General features: G+C 39.8%; 1 long non-coding RNA gene across 2 annotated transcripts; it reads right to left on the reverse strand.

Moving 5' to 3' along the window:
• Positions 1-4,090: 4,090 nt before the first annotated feature.
• Positions 4,091-12,166, reverse strand: LOC139165890 (uncharacterized). 2 transcript variants are annotated; one of them, XR_011558830.1, is made up of 3 exons: positions 12,091-12,166; positions 11,405-11,608; positions 4,091-4,470 (listed from the first exon to the last, which is right to left on the reverse strand). It is a non-coding gene; the product is annotated as an uncharacterized lncRNA (long non-coding RNA). The 2 variants fall into 2 exon arrangements; XR_011558831.1 differs by lacking the exon at positions 12,091-12,166 and adding an exon at positions 11,935-12,005.
• Positions 12,167-18,103: the final 5,937 nt, after the last annotated feature.

Here is an 18,103-nt window from a genome sequence, read left to right on the forward strand (position 1 = left end):
TCCATATAAGCAAAAACCACTCACACATTAATCACAAAATCTCAAGAATCATAAAACCTATAAACTTGAAATTTGCCACGTATGTTCTTTTTGGCTTTTAGGTGCTCACTACGAAAAGATTTTTTTTTTCAAAATGACCATCGGAGCATGTATTTCTTTTATTATTATTATTATTATTATTATTATTATTATTATTATTATTAACAAGCTCTGATGCTAAGGAGTTCTACTCCCCCCTCCCCATCTGAAAAGAAATCTGATCCAAATGGAAAACCAAAGCAGAGGTGTTTCAGTTTTGTTTTTGCTTTAACAGCAGCAAGCAGCTTTACAACAGAACAGTTGAGCTAAGTCATGCACAGATTGTCTCCTTCTTGTTCCCACAGCAAAGACTGGTTGAGTTTCCAAACACCCCTCAACTCTCTCACACACTAACAGGATGCTAGCCAGATGAATACCAATGGAGGCTGGTAGGCACAGAAAGATTTTCTTGCCCTTATTTTCCTCCTCAGTTCAGATGAATCTGTTCCTTCTATTGTAACACCAGTTAAAGGGAAGGGGGGAAAAGTGCAGGAAAAGATTTATAGATGCGATTAAGGAAAGGCAAGTAAGGAAAACTGCTTGTTTTTCCCATGGCCAGTTCTATGTGGCATGCTCCAGAGTCAGTTCATCTGACAGCCTAGTCATCCTCCAGCCGGAGAGAAAAACCAGGAATGTTGTTTACATGGAGGTCCTGAGCAATTCATCTGAGGGACAAATTGAAAGTCTATGCCATGCAAATAATATCTTCATCTGTAACAGAATCTTAGCTTACCATCTTTAATGAAATAATACAGTCCCTTTTTTAACTATTTATTAATTTTCAACTTTAAGTGTCAGTTTATCTAGTCCCATCACATAGTTTTGTAACGAAGCACGGGTATCAGCTAGTCTTATAATAAAGGTAGAGCTAGTATTCTTGAGTGTGATTCCTGTCTGGACTACCTATAAGGATGACGTAGCACATGAGAAAGTCTTCTGCCATGTGTCAGGAAGGACAGCTTCTAAAGGCTTTCTTTGGGAGGTATCTTTAATTGGAAGAGCCTGTCTATAAAAAAGACATTCTGTAACATCAAATTTAAATATCTTGTTCACACACAACTTCTTGAAAGAGATTGGATTTGTAATCTTGAAGGAAATAGATAGAATAGAATAGAATAGAATAGAATAGAATAGAATAGAATTTTTATTGGCCAAGTGTGATTGGAAAAGGAATTTGTCTTGGTGCATATGCTCTCAGCGTACATAAAATAAAATATACATTTCTCAAGAATCATGTGGTACAACACTTAATGATTGTCATAGGGGTCAAATAAGCAACGAAGAAGCAATATTAATAAAAATCTTAGGATATAAGCAACAAGTTACAGTCATACAGTCAACATGGGAGGAAATGGGTGAAAGGAATGATGAGAAAAACTAGTAGAATAGAAGTGCAGATTTAGTAGAAAGTCTGACAGTGTTGAGGGAATTATTTGTTTAGTAGAGTGATGGCGTTCAGAAAAAAACTGTTCTTGTGTCTAGTTGTCTTGGTATGCAGTGCTCTGTAGCGACGTTTGGAGGGTAGGAGTTGAAACAACTTGTGTCCAGGATGTGAGGGGTCAGTAAATATTTTCCCCACCCTCTTTTTGACTCGTGCAGTATACAGGTTCTCAATGGAAGGCAGGTTGGCAGCAATTGTTTTTTCTGCAGTTCTGATTATCCTCTGAAGTCTGTGTCGATCCTGTTGGGTTGCAGCACCAAACCAGACAGTTATAGAGGTGCAGATGACAGTTATAGAGGTGCAGATGACAGTTATAGAGGTGCAGATGATAATCTCAGTCACAAAATAGGACATGATTGCCGGGTTGGAAGGAAGCTTGAAAGTCTTCTAGTCCAAACTCCTGCCCAGAACAGTAATACTTAAACCATTCCAGATCAATGGAATTAATTCTCAGTAATGTATACTGTATTGTAGGACAAGAACCGGTGGGTAGAAATTTTACGTAGAAAAATCCAAACTTGAAATCAGTGAAGGGCTACCAAATTTTTTACTACCATATTGTGGGCATGGCTTATGCAGGACACCCTGCATTTTGTTTCAACATCTTTCAGTGCAAATTGGGTGCTCTGGGGTGGGGCTCCATTTTCACTACCCCACTGCGTTCCCACCCCCCAACCGGCAGTAGCCCACCCCTGCTTGAAATAGGAAATAATAATATATAATAAGAGTTACTATGCAGTGCACCAGCATGTCTTCTGAAACTGTAGGTGCTCCATCATTGGGGGTTTTCAATAAAGTTTGACTAGGAAGGAAAAAAAATATTTTATCCTACCCAAAGAAGAGGGGACAAATCATTGATTTGTTAAGTTTTGCAATGTACAATTAGTACCAGGGGTGGGTTCCTGCCGGTTCGGACTGGATCGCCCAAACTGATAGCAACCTGCTGGTGATGTCACGATGGGGTCACAGATCCAGTTCGGTTGGTGTGGGTCTGTGGGCTCCTCTATCTTTTGGGGGGGGGTCTTTTCCACATTTTTCTGTTTTGAAGTTTCTTCCTCTGCTGTTGCTTGAAAAAGAGCACTCCCATGGGTTTATACTTATCTCTATTCCTTTGCCTGAAGCACAGCTGATCAGCTCCTCAGCTGTGTTTCAGGCTAATTATAACTACTGAGCATGTGTGGAAGCAGAATTGCACAAGGGGACGTGTGCATGCACATGAGTGGAGCGAGCTCACATGCATGTGCAACATCGCAATGCAAAGGTAAGTGGAACCCACCCTGATTAGAGATCTCGGAGTCTTGGATAATCAACTAAACATGAGCCAACAAAGCCAATACAATCCTAAGCTGCATCAGCCAAAAAAGCCAATACAGCAGCCAAAAAAGCCAATACAATCCTAAGCTGCATCAACATGGGAATACACTCCAAGACCAGGGAAGTCTTAATACCATTCTACTATGCCCTGGTCAGACGATACCTGGAGTACTGTGTTCAGTTCTGGTCACCACACTTCAAAAAAGACATTGAAACTCTGGAGAAGGTGCAGAAAAGAGCAACCAAAATGATCAGGGGACTAGAAACCAAGACTTACAAAGAGAGACTTGCGAGAACTGAGCATGGATAGCCTAGAGAAAAGGAGGGCCAGAGCAGACATGATAGCAGTCTACAGGTATATGAGGGGTTGCCACAGAGAGGAGGGGATCACTTTATTCTCCAGGGCACCAGAGGGCCGGACGAGGAACAACGGCTGGAAGCTAACCAAGGAGAGATTCAACCTGGAAATAAGGAAGAACTTCCTGATGGTCAGAATGATCAACCAGTGGAACAACCTACCAGCGGACGTTGTGAACTCCAATACTTAAGAGGAAATTGGACTGCCATTTGGCTGGGATGCTATAGGGTTCCTGCTTAGGCAGGGGGTTGGACTTGATGACCCGCATGGTCTCATCCAACTCTAACAATAAATAAATAAATAAATAAATAAATGAATGAATGAATGAATGAATGAATGAATGAATGAATGAATGAATGAAGAATGAATGATTAGTACAAATGCTAGTTTGAGCTGAAGAGCTGAAATCCAACTTCTCTGCTGTTTACAGTGACCTTCTGCTCCTTTCCCAGACCACTCTACAGTATGCAAATTATCCCAATATGTTGGATCCCTGGCTACTAGCTTTAGTTAGTAAGACAAAGTCCAGCTTCTTAGCTAGTAACAGTAACCTTCTGCTCCCTTCCACAGTACTCTGAAAATTATTTCAAGGAGCCCTAATTTCAGTTTAGATAGAGAGGTTGCAATTGCGGTCTAATTTGCAAACACATTCTGAACAGAATGCCCCATACACACATGAAACCCAGTGTGCTAAAAAGTGTGATAGCTCTCTTGGTTATATAATGTTCCAATTTGGAAGTCAGCAAAATGCACCTCTCGTCCTTCCCATCTGTATTCTTCTATCTGTTACCTAGACAACCCCATGAGGTGAAAAGTAGAAATTTTTATTCTTCCTAGATGGCTCCATTTAAATGCTAATAAGTTTTTATGGGCAGATGCAATGTTGCCCTTTATCCAGATCCAATATTGTGTGTCTTTCAAAAAATGAAGTTGTACTAAATAACACAGGGGAGCATGCTTAGGATGATGTTCAGAAGAGAACTTGCGTCATCATTCTGAGATCTCTGGTAGCTTTATTAAGTCCTACTATACAACAACATTGTATCACTTGTATTACTAATCATACTTAATTACATTATGTGAATTACAAGCCACCAATGAACCATTACAAACTACTTCTTCACCAACCTTGCAATATTAGCTTTCCCCACCCCCAATCTTCCCAAGCTCCAATGATGAATGAAATTAGGACCACCACTTCTATCATGTTTCATTCAGACTCTTAAATTCCATTTCCTGTTTGGCTGCTGGTGAGGCTTCGGTTGGTTTCTTTTGTTTGCTGAAGGAAAAAGAAAAGAAGTTTGTTGATTTGTGAGGCAGTAACTCAGTGATTGGCAACTTGATATCAGAGTGTTCAGTAGTTGGCACACTGGGCACTCAGCTGCTATTTGAGCACGGATTGAGTGACAAAGTGGGTATAGTGGCTCAGTGATTAAAGATGCTGAGCTTGTTGGCTGGAAAGCTGAGAGACCAGGTTCAAACCTGAATATTGCACAATGGGGTGAGATCCCATACTTGCCCAGTTCCTGTGCACCAAGCAGTTCAAAATGCAAGTAGATAAATATCATTTTGATGAGAAGGTAAAAGAGTTCCATGAGCCTTAGAATATAGCCATGCTGGCCACATGATCACAGAAGTGTCTTCAGACAATGCTGGCTCCTGTGGCTAACAAACAGAGAAAAGGATCTCCCCCTAGAGTCAGACACAACTGGGGAAACCTTTACTTTTTCCTTTATGATCTGTAAACTCCAGAATAACAATATTGTTGTTTTATATCTTTATGCTGGTTTAATTATTGTTAGCAGCCCAGAGTTATTAATTAAAGATGGGAAACCAAAGGAATGAATGAATGAATGAATGAATGAATGAATAAATAAATAAATAAATAAATCAATCAATCAATCAATCAATCACTGTGCTGGTTAAATGAAGTGCAGATAGGAAGCATGGAGTGGATAAAATGGCCTGGTTGTATTTTATTTTATTTTTATAAATCCTCCTCAATCTATTTATGTTTATTGCTAACTTCCTAACTTTTTCTTCCATATTTCTACCTTTGTGTTTGTCTTCTATTTATTCTATTCTCCTTCTGCCCTCTTGCTCTTATTTCCTCTACTACTTGTTGTTTTGTACTCTCTATACTTTTCCCTTCTTTCTCAAGCTCCTTTTCTTCCAATTGTTGCTCTTCTACTTTCTACTTCTTCCTTATTGCTATATGCATCTTGCATTTTTATACATTGATCCAGAAATTCTCGTGCTTTTTCTAAGTTATCTATTTTTCCCCTTGCCAGATTATCAACCTTCCCTCTGGTAGTAGCCATCTAAATAATATGTTGCATTTATTAAGTTGCCTTGCTAAGAATTGGTAGTCTCTTCTGTGTTTCCTTACCCATCTTGGAAATAGTTTAAGTGCCTGTATCTTTTCCTTTGTGTATCAATTTTTCCTTCCTAGTTATTTTATATATTTCATCTTGCGATCTCCTTTTCGGAAATCTAATATGCACCACTGTTACTAACTTATGGCATAGTTTGAATGCACTCTATAGATTTTATCTATTCCCTCAAACACTTCCTTTATGCAGTGTTTCTGCTATTAATTCTGGCATATTCTCTTTTAAATCCTCCTCTTTATTTTCTGTCACATTTTGGAATCTTAAATAATAGGCTGCTCGTTCCATTTCAAGATGAATAATTGATACCTCCAACTTCCTATTTATTGTCATTAATTTTTGGTCTACCACTTCCAATTTTTTTCTATCTGTTCTATTCTATTTTCCACTGTTTTTATTTTTTGTTCATTTTTCTCAACCATTTATTGTATTGTACCCTTCCTATTATCTAGTTTCTGTATGTCTCCTCTCATTTCTTCATGATTTTTATCCATCTTCACCTGCATCTTCATTATCATTGCTAGCAATGTTGTCTGCAACATCTGTATGGTTTCTGTATTACTTGTTTTTTCAGTGCTTAGCATACCTTTTATTGATCTCTGTTTTATTGATCTCTGTTCTGCAGGGGGCGCTGTTGTTAGTGTTGGATTCGGTGCGGTTTTCTTTCCAATTTTCTGAATAGTGGTTGTGTAGACATTCTTACAATCTTATAGAAATTTTCCCAATTCACTATATATCAGATACTTATTTGTATGTATTTTATTAGTTCTAATTTCAAATAACAGTCAGTTATTAATCAGTGTCTCATAGATCTAATCAATCAAATTTCCCCAAATTCCTTAATCCAATATATATAATCTCTAATTCATCAATATTTATATAATCTATCAAGAATATTAAATATTTATATTATATAATATTTCAATTATTCAGTTTCAAAAAGGGAAAAAGAAACAATATTTCTAACAGTAATTTCTTCTCTACATGTAAGTAAATATAGGTATAAGAATAAAAGAAATAATTAATTCTACCAGATAATCACTAAATTTCAATAGCAAGTACTTAATAATTATTTAGTTGTAATATAGGTCTATCATTTAATAATAAACCTTATATTTCAATAATATATATATATTCTTCTCAATTATTTTATTCAACTTATTTCAATTTATTTTATTCAACTTAATTTTTTATTTCACCTGCTATTTATCAATCTCCCTTTGGTTGTTATTGTTGTTTTTTACTATATTACAATATCTCTTCTAACCATCAGGCTCTATTATTTCATCTCCTGTCTTTTCAATCTCCAACCTTTCTGCTTCCTTCCTTCTGGGCTCAAGCTTTTATCCCCTTCTGGCAAAGTTTGTTTAAATGACCACTCTGGCCTGATTTTAAAGTGCATAGAATTGAATAGCAAATGGAGTGGCTAGTGTGTAAGACTTAATAAGTTTGAATGAGGTGTCTCCCAGCTCATCTTTTAATTATTACCTCATCTAGATAATCAGAAAGCCATGACAGGGATTTGGGAAGTTGTATGCACTTAAAGTCAAGTCATTGTGGCAAGAGAGCAGCTCAAATCACAAATGCCTATCTTAAACCCTATTTTAACATGCATTATGGAGTAACCATACTTTAGACTGAACTTTGTACCTTTTAATTTGAACTTAATTTAAAATAGGTTGTGCAACCTTCCGTTGATATAATTTTTTCTTAAAATTTATCTCCACCTTCCTTCCAAAGCAGAGAAAGAAAGTGATAAAAACAACTCATTTCATGTCACAGAATCTACAAATTATTTTATTAGCTGCTACTCAGAGCTAGGGGCTTATGGGGCTGGTAGTTAGTCCACCAATTTCACACTTGAGAACTTCAGGGACTCCTGCCTATATGATATACCCTCTGGATTAAATTGCCTTAATGTTTAATTAGTTAATTTAATTTGCTAACTTATTTAAGTATTTCATATAATTATTTCATTGTCAGTCCTTTTGCTCTCCTTCTTAAAACAAGGAGACTTGGCTATCTATTCTAATATCATCTAAAGAAAACTCATAAACCCCTGTGCTCTCAGTTTATTTTCCCTCCTAAAGCTGGATTCTTTTAAATTACTTTAATCTTATACAGCCCCTGCTCTTTTTTTTTTTGCTGTCCCACTTCTATGTGTTTCTAAGCAAATCAATGCCCATTGATAATCTAGCACTCTATCCTTCTGCCAAAAATTACATATTCTTTATTAAATGATGCATGCAACATTCCATATTCAGAAGTTTCTGATGCCATAATAAATGTTTTACCATGTCACATTAATATACAGGAATTGTACAAGATGGATATACTATTAAAATGTCCATTTTAATTCCTCAGAAATCCAAGTGACTCAATTTAGCAATGCTACAACAAGCATTTGGCTTTAAATATGTAGATAAAAAAATAAAAGCAATATTGTTTTCCAGTTCAATATTACCTACCCAACAAGAAAAGATCTGGACAATGTCTTTCAAAAGAAAATTGCATGTACTTCAAGAGTCATGGAGTCATAGTGATGGGATACTTTGTTTACCCTATTATCTGTTGGGAGATTCTACTAATCATGGTTTTTTTAATAAATGTGTCATCCTCTTGGTGACAATTTTCTTTTCTGAGAGTGGAAGAAAGTAGAAGAGGAAGAGCTATCACTGAGTTGATAGTAATCATAGAATAACAGACTGGTATAAAGTAAAGGAAGCCATCAATATTGTCTGTCCAACCCATGGCCCAGCACATAAATTAACTACTTTAGCCTCTCCCACAGAAAACTGGTCATCCTCTCTTTATATGCTTCCTGAGAAACCATCTCCCAACTCAATCAGCTTTATCATTAAGTAGCTCTAAGCCCTAGGTAGGCTTCTCCTGGTAAGCTGGAAACAGATACAAAAAGTTTGAGTAAGTAAATGAGTTTCAAGCCTGGATAAAAAGTATAATATGAATAGCAAATGGGTAAGATCATAATCAATGTGGCATAGCAATTCAAGTGAGTAAAGGGACCTAGCAAGGATGTCCAGTTTTACCCTTTTATTTGTCATTGCCTTAAAAATATTAACAGAGAAGATTTACATATATAGATATGATACATTCATATTCAGTATAGAATAAGATTGCTTGCAATCCCTTCCCAGTTCTTTTGTTCTTATTTTCTGTCTGTCTTCCTTCCTTCCTACCTACCTACCATTTTTCTTTCTTTCATTTCCTTCCTTTCTTCCTCCCTCCTTCTTTCTTTCTTTTTTTTTTTGTTATCTGTCTGTCTCTCTCTCTCTTTCTTCTGCAGTAGAAAGCAACCTTCCCCCAAGGCAAATATCTTGTGACAGCAGCTATGAGATGCTCCTAAAATTCCAAATTATTCACCAACTCCCCGGACGGGGGATTCCCGACATAGAGTTTATGGCTTATAAAACGATTCCATTTGTGCAGGTATATCTGGATGAAAGAAAGTGAGAATGCTCCTGATTATGTGAATGCACATGAGAAACATCCATGCATTTCCCTTTGTTCTTTCTTTCTCTTTCACTCTTCTCGGTGGTAGCAGAAGGCAAAAAATGTTCAGGCCAGTGCTTGGCTTATTTCCTGGTGAGGCTCAGAAACCACCCAACACACCCATCTGCCGGCTCTCCAGGCATTGCCCCTTTCTCCCTGCCCTGCCAAGGCCAACACCAGCCCAGAGGCCGGCAGACCCCTGAGACTGGTGGAACTGCATAAGTGCATGCCCCAATGTTTCCCAGCCTACGAAGGTTCTGGAGCCAAAGCCAGGAAGGCGAGAGGGGCAATAACAGCAGCAACTGTGCTCTGGCCCAGCAGCGACACATCCTCTGTCATGTGCCATCCTGGAGCATGGTCTCTGGGCTGGTGGAGGCTTTGGGAGAGCATGGAGAAAGTGGCACTGCCTGGATGTGGGTGTGCCGGGCTGCCTCCGAGCCTTGCCAGGAAGGAAAGCCAAGCACCAACTGGGTCCATATGCTCCCGCTCACCCCTTGCTCCAACCGTCTCCCAGGAATTTTATAGAAAATGGTGGTGGACAGAGCTGAGCAGGGCAGAGCCGCCAGTGCAGCAACACCCAGTGAGAAAAGACAGGCAGGGAGGTATGGCTTATTTATTTTATTTTATTTTATTTTATTTTATTTTATTTTATTTTATTTTATTTTATTTTATTTTATTTTATTTTATTTTATTTTATTTTATTTTATTTTATTTTATTTTATTTTATTTATTTTATTTTATTTTATTTTATTTTATTTTATTTTATTTTATTTTATTTTATTTTATTTTATTTTATTTTATTTTATTTTATTTTATTTTATTTTATTTTATTTTATTTTATTTTACTTTTACTTTTTTGTTTGTTTGTTTGTTTGTTTGTTTATTTATTTATTTATTTATTTATTGGATTTGTATGCCACCTCTCTCCGTAGAGAGTAATAAAAACAGCATATAACAATCCAATATTAAAACAATTAAAACCCTTATTATAAAACCAAACATATGTACAGACATACCATGCATAAAATTGTAAAGGCCTAGGGGGGAAAGAGTATCTCAGTTCCCCCATGCCTAGCGGCAGAGGTAGGTTTTCAGAAGCTTACGAAAGGCAAGGAGGGTGGGGGCAATTCTAATCTCTTGGGGGGAGTTGGTTCCAGAGGGCCGGGGCCGTCACAGAGAAGGCTCTTCCCCTGGGTCCCGCCAAGTGACATTGTTTAGTTGACGGGACCTGGAGAAGGCCCACTCTGTGGGATCTAACTGGTTGCTGGGATTCGTGCAGCAGAAGGCAGTCCCTGAGATAATCTGGTCCGGTGCCATGAAGGGCTTTATTTAATTGTCTCATTCACAGCATCATGGGGCAGATGAGCTGAAAAAGCACAGTTGAGCAAGGCCAGGGCAGTGCAGCCTTCTCTCCATCATGGGGGGGCCACGCATCCCCCTGCCAATCTTCTCTACAAACTACCCACCCTGTTTCTGCAAAGGCAGACGCCTGCAGGGTGATATAAAGAGGGGAAGGGGATGCTGTTAAAAAGGCCACCTTCCACCCGTACTGGTTCCCAGAGTGGCATTGGCAGTTACCTGGGCCGATCCACAAAGAGAACAGGCAGGTGGTTGGGTGAGAAGCCACTGGGCTGCTTCAGAGTGCTAGTTCCCAGGACAGGAGTGGTATCGGCCATTTGGGAACCACTGCTGTAAACAATGGGAAGAACTCTGGAGCAAATCAATAAAATTCACCCAAGTTACATTTTAAGAAAAAGATGATATAAAATTTTTCACAGATAGTATACAACTCCATCCAAACTGCAAAGTTACATAAATCATATAATAATAAATCCTGGAAATAAAGAAAAGGATATTTTACCATTTGTGGTGTTCAGGTTGTTTTAAAAAAGACCTTCATAAGCATCGAAAAGAAATACACAGCATTGTTTGAACAATTTTAGAAAATATATTTGAAATGAAACCCACATCTTAAATATGTCTATTCCAGTATATACTAACAAAAATCTATCACAATTTATTAAGATATTTCATCTTTCATTGTGCGGAGCCTATATTCACACTTATTATGTTCCAGGTTCCCACTTTAATTCTGTCTGTGCAGCTACAGATTTTCTTTTGCTGCATGGCAACTTCAGCAACTAGACGCCCTGAAGACTTTAATATAGCCACATCATAAACACTATTAGTACTCTGAAAGTAGCACGTTGATTGCCATCTGACCTGAGGGGCCCATCATCAGGCAGTAGCTCATCAATCACTTTATATTGCCTATCCATGTGGTTTTCTTGGTAAAGTACAGGAGTGATTTACCATTGCTTTCTCCTGCACGGTCCGAAATGACGCCTTTGCCATTGTCAGCAAACTGATCATCTGCCTCTAGCATCTCCTTCATTGCGGCTGCTTCAGCTGGACAACTGGGATGACCTTCACTCTTTGGGTAATTCCCTGCTGATGATATAGGACGGTATGGCTTACACGCCCAGAGTTCTTCATACATCTCCCCGAGGAACACACCTGTGTGATGAGACAGTACAACAGGATGCTTTTGAGTACCTGGGAATAGGAATGACTACCTGGGAATAGGAATGCAACAACTATACACAACTCTAAAAAGTAGCCAAGAATTCCCCACCCCCCCAAAAAAATGAATAGCAATATTACATTGAGCCGCTCCAAGTCTCCGGAGAGGGACGGCATACAAATGTAATAAATAAATAATCTTAAGCAATGTTACATAATCTTACGTAATGCAACTGTTACATAATCTTAAGAAAAGATGTGGCTGTTTTAAAGAGGTACAGGCAAGTATTTGTTTACACCCCGTCCATTCCAAAACCCACCTTCCTATACTGTAACCAAAACATTAATTCTTAGTATTAAGTACAAAAAAATTAAGACTCGCAGCATGAGCGCTGCTTCTAAGAAGGCCTTGATTATTCCCCCCCCCCTCCATGTTTTAAAATGTGTGATACTACAGAATAGAAATTAATAATTACTTTGGAGGAGGCTTTAGAATAACAGCAATCCTAAACAGGATTCATCTTAATGAGTCGAACTTCAGCCAGTCTTCTAAGCCTCAGTGATTCTAGAGCAGTGTTTTTCAACCAGTGTGCCGAGGCACACTAGTGTGCCGCGAGACATGGTCAGGCGTGCCGCAAAGAAGGAAGCTCAGGTTCCAATCTCACAACTTTTTGCTGAGAGCAAGAGAGAGAGAGAGAAAGAGAGAGAAAGAAAGCAAGAGTGAGAGAGAAAGAAAGCAAGAGAGGGAGAGAGAGAGAATGAGAGGAAGGGGGAAAGAGCGAAAGAAATGAGCAAAAAAGAGAGGAAAAAAGAGAAATGAGAAAATGATTGAGGCAGAGAATGAGAGGGAAGAGAGAGAAACAAAACTGAGAGAAATGACTCTTGATTTAAAGTATATGATGAAAAAGCATCCAAAGAATAAGACAGAATCCCCCCCAGCCCTCACTTAATTTTGGAAATGGTTCAAGAGTGTGTATACACACACACACACACAAGAGGAGGGGTAGGAGACAGGGATGGAAAAAGAGAGGAGAGTGTCCTAGAGTGTCATTTTCTGTCATTTTGGTTGGTGGTGTGCCCCAGGATTTTGTAAATGTAAAAAAACGTGCCGTGGCTCAAAAAAGGTTGAAAATCACTGTTCTAGAGTTCTGTGGCTTATGCCAGCAGCACCATGGACCTGTTCCATGGAGAAAGGTTTTTCTCTGGACTAGAAGGGTCCAGAGATGTTTTTTCACACTGCCATGGATAGGGCTTCACTTATTTGTGCAGCCCAGTTGCTGATATGCCATGAACCAGTACTGGTGTACGGTCCATGGACCGGGGGTTAGGGACTCCTGGCTTATGCTATTTAGGGTAACTTTTCTCAGTCTGTGCGGTATTTATTTATTTATTTATTTATTTATTTATTTATTTAGTTAGTTAGTTAGTTAGTTAGTTAGTTAGTTAGTTAGTTAGTTAGTTAGTTAGTTAGTTATTGGATTTGTATGCCGCCCCTCTCTGCAGACTCGGGGTGGCTAACAACAGTAACAAAACAGTATAATCCAATACTAAAAACAGTTAAAACTCATTATATAAAAACCAATCATATATACAGACATACCATGCATAAAATTTTAAAGGCCTAGGGGGAAAAGTATCTCAATTCCCCCATGCCTGGCGGCAGAGGTGGGTTTTAAGCAGCTTACAAAAGGCAAGGAGGGAGGGGGCAATTCTAATCTCTAGGGGGAATTGGTTCCAGAGGGCTGGGGCCGCCACAGAGAAGGCTCTTCCTCTGGGTCTCACCAAATGACATTGTTTGGTTGACGGGACTCAGAGGAGACCCACTCTGTGGGACCTAACTGGTCGCTGGGATTCGTGCGGCAGAAGGCGGTCTCTGAGGTAATCTGGTCCGGTGCCATGAAGGGCTTTATAGGTCATAACCAACACTTTGAATTGTGACCGGAAACTGATTGGCAACCAATGCAGACTGCGGACTGCTGGTGTGACATGGGCGTATTTAGGAAAGCCCATGATTGCTCTTGCAGCTGCATTCTGCACGATCTGAAGTTTCCGAACACTTTTCAAAGGTAGCCCCATGTAGAGAGTGTTACAGTAGTCGAGCCTCGAGGTGATGAGGGCATGAGTGACTGTGAGCAGTGACTCCCGGTCCAAAAAGGGTCGCAACTGATGCACCAGGCATATGAGAGACACTGTGAGTTACTATGGCTTACATCATCATATCTGAATTCGAAGTTTGATCATGAAAACAGGGCGTCTTAGCTATACAACATACCTGACTTTTACACAACACAATGACTTTAGAATAACTTTGTGCTTCTTGCTAATTTCCCTAAGTAATGGGCACTTTCTTTTTTCGGGCGATGCATATCACAAATGTTTAATCCCTTTATCGAAAAGAAAGGACACGTGACAATCCAGAAACATTTGACACATACATATATTCATTACCAATATCCTGAACACTGTCAGTATTTTACAAGGCCAGCATATTTTCTGTCTGATAAGTATTCCTGTTGTAGCTTCATTTGTCTACCTCCAAATGCCATCTGGCACTTAAAAAGGGTAGAGCCCACCCTAACTAGCCTAATGTAGAAGACTGCTATCCAGAGCCTGCAGAAGGATATACTCCTATCAATGATAGATAAATCCCAGCTCGAAATGCAGGTCCTTGACAACCTAATCACTGAAACCCTGTCAAGTAACCCCTAATTTTCAAAGCAAGTGGTTAATTCCCAGCAAATTGATTTATGCACTGTTTGAGGTCTGGCAAGTTGTGTTGTTCATCTGTTATTACCAGGAACTCAGCTCAGCCTATTCATTTAGACCACTGACACAACACAGTGCATCTCTCATGAAAATGTCCTTTGTCAGCACATCTAGAATTTGCTAATTAAATCAACGACGGCATTATTCACTTTCTTGGGGAGGGTGCTTGCTTGCTTTCTCACATCTTTACCCTGTCCTTGTGTCACCCCCACACAGAGAAAGTATTTAAATCCTGAGTGTTGGGTCTTTTTTCATGCCACAACTTTAAAGGACAAGACCATTTGAGGGGAAGGAGTGTTCTCTGATTTAGCACAGCCAATGCTAGCTCCAAATTATCCTAAAGCAACCCTATTTCTCCACGGAGAAAGATACAAAGAAATAAACTTTTTAAAAAGTTGTTAGAAATGAAATTATGGTTCTATTTCCTTTGAGCACATCATATGGAATGTGCAAAGAGGGAATAGATACTAAGTACTTATTCTTCCAAGGTGTGACTAAATATCGAAAGTAGTCAAGGTTATTTACTAACCTTGACTACTAAACTGAACACATTGAACACATCATTAGTAAAGCAACATTTGATTAATTCAGAAATCTTAAAATATAAACCTAATAACATCCCTCTATATGCCTTAATGATTCAGGTCTTGATGATTGAAGAACTAACAAGAGAATAGAGTAGGGTAGAGTAGAGTAGAGCAGAACAGAATAGAATAGAATCTTTATTGGCCAAGTGTGATTGCACACACAAGGAATTTGTCTTTGGTGCATATTTTTATTTTTATTTATTTTATTTATTGGATTTGTATGCCGCCCCTCTCCGGAGACTCAGGGCGGCTAACAGCAATAATAAGACAGTATACAATAATAATCCAATATTAAAACGATTAAAAAAACCATTAATATAAAAACCAAACATACATACAGACATACCATGCATAAAATTGTAAAGGCCTAGGGGGAAAGAGTATCTCAATTCCCCCATGCCTGATGACAGAGGTGGGTTTTAAGTAGCTTACGAAAGGCAAGGAGAGTGGGGGCAATTCTAATCTCTGGGGGGAGTTGGTTCCAGAGGGCCGGGGCCACCACAGAGAAGGCTCTTCCCCTGGGTCCCGCCAAGCGGCATTGTTTAGTTGACGGGACCTGGAGAAGACCCACTCTGTGGGACCTAACTGGTCGCTGGGATCCGTGCAGCAGAAGGCGGTCCCTGAGATAATCTGGTCCAGTGCCATATGCTCTCAGTGTACATAAAAGAAAAGATACATTTTATTTTATTCGACTTCTATGCCCCCTAATCCCGAAGGAATCAGTTTTCGACTTTTTTAAGGTAGTGGCAGCTATAAAGCTCTTCTGAAGAAGGGAGAGGGCAACCAATGATCTTCTGAGTAATTATGTTAACCCTCTGGAGTGCTGTCCTATCAGCCATTGTGCAATTGGCCAATCATACACATATGCAGTAAGTTAAAATACTCTCTATGGTTCAGCCTTTAGAAAATCACCAACAGTTTTTCATTCAGTTGTTTCCTGAGAAGTCTCAGGTAGTATAATCTCTGCTGGGCCATTTTGACCAGTGCTGCAATGTGAGCGCCCCAGGTCAGGTCCTCTTTTATGGTAACACCTAGAAAGTAAAACTGGCCATTTGCTCCACTTGGTCTCCATTGATAACCAAGGACTGGGTGTCTGATCCATTCCTTCCTGTTAATAGATCTATTCCGTCCTGTTAATAGAACAATTAATCAGTGGAGCAACCTGCGTGCAGAAATTGTGAGTACTCCACAATGATGGACTGCCAAATTTTTTACTGCCGCACTGTGGGTGCGGCTTATTTTGTGGGTGTGGCTTTGATGGTCATGTGACTGGGTAGGAGTGGTTTGCTGGCCATGTGACCAAGTAGGAGTGGTTTGACAATCATGTGACTGGGGGTGGCTTAAAGGTCATGTGACTGGGTGGGAGTGGCTTACTGACCAAGATAGGTTTTCAAATACTTGGACTCTTTTTCAGTTGATTAAGTCACATTACAGTGATACCTCGTCTTACAAACTCCTTGTCTTACAAACTTTTCAAGATACAAACCCGGGGTTTAAGATTTCTTTTCCTCTTCTTACAAACTATTTTCACCTTACAAACCCACCACTGCCACTGGGATGCCCCGCCTCTGGACTTCTGTTGCCAGCGAAGCACCCATTTTTGCGCTGCTGGGATTCCCCTGAGGCTCCCCTCCATGGGAAACCCCACCTCCGGACTTCTGTGTTTTTGTGATGCTGCAAGGGAATCCAAGCAGCGCAAAAACAGGCGCTTCATTGGCAATGGATGTCTGGAGGTGGGGTTTCCCAGCGAGGGGAGCCTCAGTGAAATCGCAGAAGTCCGGAGGTGGGGTTTCGAGGATTTAGGTGTTTTTGCGATGCTGCGATTTCACTGATGCTCCCTTCGCTGGGAAACCCCACCTCCGGACTTCCATTGCCAGCGAAGCATTTGTTTTTGCGATGCTGAGATTCCCCTGCTGAGATTCCCCTGCAGCATCGCAAAAACACAGAAGTCCCGAGGTGGGGTTTCCCATGGAGGGGACCCTCAGGGAAATCCCAGCAGCGCAAAAACGGGCAAAAGGGGTGAATTTTGGGCTTGCACGCATTAATTGCTTTTCCATTGATTCCTATGGGAAACATTGTTTCGTCTTACAAACTTTTCACCTTAAGAACCTTGTCCCGGAACCAATTAAGTTTGTATGATGAGGTACCACTGTATTTGAATAACAGCAAAAAGGACAAATGATAGACAGCATTATTTGTTGAGGAGTACAGTAACATTTTAAGGTTTTGTGAGTGTTGCCCACAAAGTTCAGTATGATAGCAGATTAGGCAAGTAACTCAATTTTCTTTAATTGCTATAAAAGTTCAGTTCTAGATAATGATTAAAATGATTAAAGCATTTATGGGTAAAAGCATAATATTTAATTATTTCCTATTATAAAAATAATTAAGGATCATACTAAGGTCCTAGAGAAGGAAGGGCAATAAAAAAACTATTAAGTATTCAATAAATAGTGCATAAATTTACTACCCCTATTAGTGCGTTGCCCTGCCCGTGGAGGTAGCAGCCCATCATTGTTATTCTAACACTGGAAGTATTTAAGAAGAGATTGGACAACCACTTGTCTGAAATGGTATAGGGCAGTGATGGCAAACCTATGGCACAGGTGCCACAGGTGGCAAGCAGAGCCATATCTGCTGGCACAGCAGCTGTAGCCCTAACTCAGCTCCAACGTGCATTTGTGTGCCGGACAGCTGATTTTTGGCTTGCACAGAGGATCTGGGAGGGCATTTTTGGCTTCCAGAGGTCCTCTGGGAGATGGGGGAGGGCGTTTTTAAACCACCACCACCCGACTCCAGGGAAGCCTTTGGAGCCTGGGGAGGGCAAAACACGAGCCTACTGGGCCCAGCAGAAGTTGGGAAACAGGCTGTTTCTGGCCTCCGTATGATGGAGAAAACTATTTTTGCCCTCCCCAGGCATTGAATTATGGGTGTGGGCACTCGTGCATGCACGATAGCATGCACAGGCTCTTTTGGCACCTGAGGAAAAAAAGATTTGCCATCACTGGTATAGGGCTTCCTGCCTGAGCAGATGGTTGAACTATAAGACCTCCAAAGTCCCTTCCAACTCTGTTATTCTGTTGTTAAAAGGCTGCAGCAATTTTGGTCTTCATTCTTTAATGACAGAGGTGTTTTT

Source organism: Erythrolamprus reginae, chromosome 3 (assembly GCF_031021105.1).
Source record: "Erythrolamprus reginae isolate rEryReg1 chromosome 3, rEryReg1.hap1, whole genome shotgun sequence".
Taxonomy (NCBI): domain Eukaryota; kingdom Metazoa; phylum Chordata; class Lepidosauria; order Squamata; family Dipsadidae; genus Erythrolamprus; species Erythrolamprus reginae.